Source organism: Pezoporus flaviventris, unplaced genomic scaffold, assembly GCF_033815535.1.
Source record: "Pezoporus flaviventris isolate CSIRO_AGI_PZ_B2104156 unplaced genomic scaffold, CSIRO_AGI_Pfla_v1 ptg000072l, whole genome shotgun sequence".
Classification (NCBI taxonomy): domain Eukaryota; kingdom Metazoa; phylum Chordata; class Aves; order Psittaciformes; family Psittacidae; genus Pezoporus; species Pezoporus flaviventris.
The window spans coordinates 6,169,550-6,174,209 of NW_026892620.1; positions in this window are offsets into that span (position 1 = coordinate 6,169,550).

The window sequence follows — 4,660 nt, forward strand, 5'->3', positions numbered from 1 at the left end:
CAGGTGTACGACCTTGCACTTATTATGGTTAAACTTCATAAGGTTGGCATCAGCCCACCTCACAAGTGTGTCAAGGTCCCTCTGGATGGCATTCCTTCCCTCCAGCATATCAACCGAACCACACAGCTTGGTGTCATCGGCAAACTTGCTGAGGGCGCACTCAGTCCCATTGTCCATGTCACCGATAAAGATGTTGAACAAGATCGGCCCCAACACTATAAACATTTCCACCTGAATATATGCAGAGGAAAACATTAAATGAAAAGGACTGGAATGAAGCTGAAGTAAACTTACAAAGCCAGCTGCATTAACAATGGAAAGCTTCTTTTTTCTTTTTCTTTTTTCTTTTAATTTCCTCTTCTCTGGCAATAAGGTTCCAGAGAAACCAGCTTCACAGAAAATGAGCAAGTGAAGAAGCGCCTAGTGACTAGACCTACGCTGGAAATAATAAGGACTGCCCAGATGGGATCTAATGCCATTTTGAGGCTGACTTCACAGAGGAAATGAACCCTTTGATTAATATTTGACTTAGTCTGTTTCCTTGTCTTCAGTGACATTTTTTAGTCTGAGAGAGTAAAATCCAGATTGTTGTGACAATTGTGAGAACAAATTAGTCAGTATTTATAAATCACTTAGAAGAAAAAGTGCTGCGGCTGATAATAATGAAATTGGATGAAATCAGCAAAACATGTTGTATGGGAAACCAGTTGTTTCTTCTTTCATCTCAAAAGTTGGAAACACAGAACTACAGTGATCTGCTGGTGATGCAGGCTCTAGTATTCCAGTCTAGTCTGTGGGAGTCCATCCTCCTACCTGAGTAGTGACATAATTTTATCTTCACAGTTCTGCAGGAACATGAAGACAACTGATTCGTTTGCACAAAATGTCAGCACTTTTGCTCACAGACATCGAAGCTGTCCAAGAAATAACTCTGTATGATTTGGTCTTCAAAAACTACATCAGATGACTCCTGGCTTCTTAAATATATAGCTTACACCTCAGCTAACCCCTATTTCTTTGAAAATACCGGCACTTGATTGTGTAGAACTGAGGGTAAAAAACTACTGGGGAAGAGAAGCCTCAGGGATCAGCTTCTCCTGGAGCCAGGCAGCCATTCCTGCACACATGCACATAAACACACAGAGCCCATACTTCTCACAGCAGAGTGGTATTCTGTTTGCATTTTATTTTGTTTTGTTTTATAAGTTAAACTGAGGTTTGCAGGCACAAAATCACAATACCTCTTTCTTAGCTGCATGATGAATAAGGGCCACTGTTTGTATGTTTGGTCTTGAATGACAAAACATCGGTAATAAAATATTTCAGAATAAATACTGGAAAGCAAGGATACGTTTTTGGTTTTAAACATCTGTTTTAAAGTGATATGAGGGAGTGAAATTAAATTTAATAATCTCTCTTCCTTCCTCTGCTTTTGAAATTGTAAGACAATGCTGTGGGACATGTGTTTCAGATCTAGTGTGGTATTTTCAGATGTAGACAATTCATTATTCGTGGTTCTCCTTTTCTGCATAAACCATGATTTTTCTAAGTACAAAATTGTCTGCTAAATTGTCCCCAGGTTACACAACACAAAACAGCATTTGTGCATAATAAAGCATTACGTCCACCTGTTATAGACAGTGTTTATTCTGCACATTTTGTTTTCTCTGTTGGATTGTGGCCAGTGAACCCAACAGTCTTTTTGAAAGCAAAGGATCTTACATGTCAAATGGTCCAATTTATTTTATACAAGTCTGATCAACTGTCAACCCTTTTTCAAGGGAGTAGAAGGGAGGTTCCTCCATGCTTTTTAATGGGTACTTTTCCAGTAAAAATTTCATTTTTTATATCTTTGCCATATCCTAACTCACACAGATGTGTGCTTCAGTCAGGCCACAGGGTGTGACGCAATTTAGACACTCAGCTACAAGACTTCTGCACCCACATTACACGCACTTGAAAATGCTCATCCGTTGTGCCAGCAACCTGCTTTACACATTTTCTGGACAACTCTGATTGTACCTCTGCCATCTTTATGCCTGTATCTGTATGCCTTAGGGCATCACCCTTTCTAGGACTAGTAGATCAACCTAATCATAAGGAGAACTTTACCGCACAGAAGCTGAATCTTTTGACTGACTGTTCATTTAAATCAGTCAGTTGAGTACAAAGCAGCAAGTGACATTAACTTTTTTTCTCTCCCATGCAGGACAGAACTGTGCTTAATTAGGCATTTAAGAGAGACTTAACTTCCACAGTTCTCACCACACATGTTATTTTCAAGCAGCTCAATGATCTGAAGCACCAATTAGTTTCAATTCACACCTACTATCCTCCTTTAGTTCACTGCTAATTCAAAGTCCAAATTCCTTTCCTTCTCAAAAAATGGTAATTTTCCCTTTTTGTAAGTGTTTCATCTGAAATTCTGAAAACTACAGTGCCAAAAGCCATTACTTAGAACTTCATACAGAGGCCTTACACCATTTGCCAAGTTTTCTATTTTCATGTTTTTATGCCCAGTATATACTCTTGCTTTCCCTCAATTAGTGAATGTATTGATTCAACTCCCTTAAAACAGCTCTCCAAAATTCTTCTTCCTAAACCAGTTACAGATTTTTACAAGACACCATCATGATACCATCAAAGGGAACTAAGATGACTCTAGTCTAATAAAATATTGCAAATAAACATGCAGTAGAAGTTAAAGCAGAAAGATTGAAACATCAGGTCTTCCCTTTTCTCACACATCATAATACATTCTGCAGTAAGATCAGAAAAACACTCCATGCTTAATATGAAAAAAAACAGAAGCCTTCAAAACCTACATTAGTTAAGGATGTCTATTAAAAATAAATAAACAAAGTCCATTATTTGTCAGTTAATTTTCAGATCACTCATATTCACCAGTCAATAGCCTAAACGGTGAGGAATACTCTTAGCCAGGTTTTTACCATATATGCTTAACAGCCCATAAAATCAGTGGTATCTACAGCTCTGGGGGTATATCCTATGGTACTCCCTTATTTGTTCCAAATGTTACTGTTAATTAATAACTGGAAGAAATGGAGAGTATATCTTACTCCTTAAATATGGTTTATGCCTGAATGTCTGTTCTGCAACTTAAACCAGGTCACATTTAGAAGAATCAGAAAAAACAATCAAGTATCAACATAAACACTTAAAAAATGCATTTGTACTATATCCCAGTATTTTTTCCTTTTGAAAACTAATGCTTGTAAATTCTGATGACTGATTACCTTAATTGTCTTTTTCTAACAGTTTACTTGATATAATAGTAAAATTATTCAGCTGCTCCTTAGTTTGTGAATGCTTATTTTGAATTTTGTGAGAAAAGTAAGAGGTGGGATGACAATTCAAATCTCTGCTGCTGAGATGACAGTACAGAACTACCTATCACTAGCAAATAACTTTCTTTCTGTATACAGTACAAAGTTACTTACCTGCTGCTGTTCTTTCATACACACGGCCTATACAAATAAATATGTTGCATATACTGCTTCCTGCTACTGCAAAACAAAAAAAATCAGTTAATGTTTTCAGTTAAGCTGCCAATGTCATTCAAAACCTCTTGGAGTGCTTTCTCAGGAAAGCCCACCATGAAATCTCTACACATTTTCATGTCTACCTGACAAGTTTTACATGTGATTCTTTATTATGGCAACAGACTGTGTAAAAAAAATATTGTGTTTGCATTTATAAAAAATCCACAGGTTTTTGTCCAAAAAGTAGAGAGACAGTTCTACACTTGATGATGGGATTTTCAGAAAAATATGACATGAATCTGCTGGTTTGGCTGAAAATCTGGAACTACCTCTGATATGAACTCTAGGCATGTCTTATTCTGGCACAAATATAAACCTCAGTTTATATATACTCATGCTATATGCAACTGCCAAACAAAATATCTCCAAGCTCAGTCTTGTAAGTTCCCTGCACACTTGCAGTCAAATGTACATATGAAAATAACTCAAAGGAAAAATCAAATTTTCCCTCCTATCAGCAGCTGAGAGACACAGCATATGTACAAGGGTCAAAATTTGCAGTTAATTGTGTTAGGCACACAAATAACCTCAACACCAAATGAAATCTAAAGCCAGACCAGAATACATCTGAGATGGACTATCCACTAGAGACATTATTTATATTCATACTCATTTTCCAAAATGGAAAGGCTAGACAGTGCAGAGTAACAACAAAACATTCAAGTCCCAAAACACTGTTAAACAAAACAGCCCTTCTCTGTGTGTAAATTTGCGCAGACACTCCACAGCATCTGAAGACATCAAAACAAAGCAAAGTCTTACAAACAAATGAAATTAATAAACTTCATATTAGTAAAAGGGCAGTGAAAAAGGATTAACAAAAACCAAGCAAAGCACACCTGTAATTCATAATCATGTCTCCAAACCAACAAGGAATATAACTGCTCTTGTTTTGCCAAGGGTTAATTTTGGATATCTCAACAGCACATTCTCTAGAGGTTTTTTTTTTTCCAGATTGCAGTTAAATCTGGCCTATCACCAGGGATTCAGCCTCTCGAAGTTGAGGATGTTCAACCTCTAAACAGTCACAAATGCTTGGCTTTTCATTTACAGTTCCTATCAAATATAGAAACATCTTTCATATGTTTAGTTTTTAC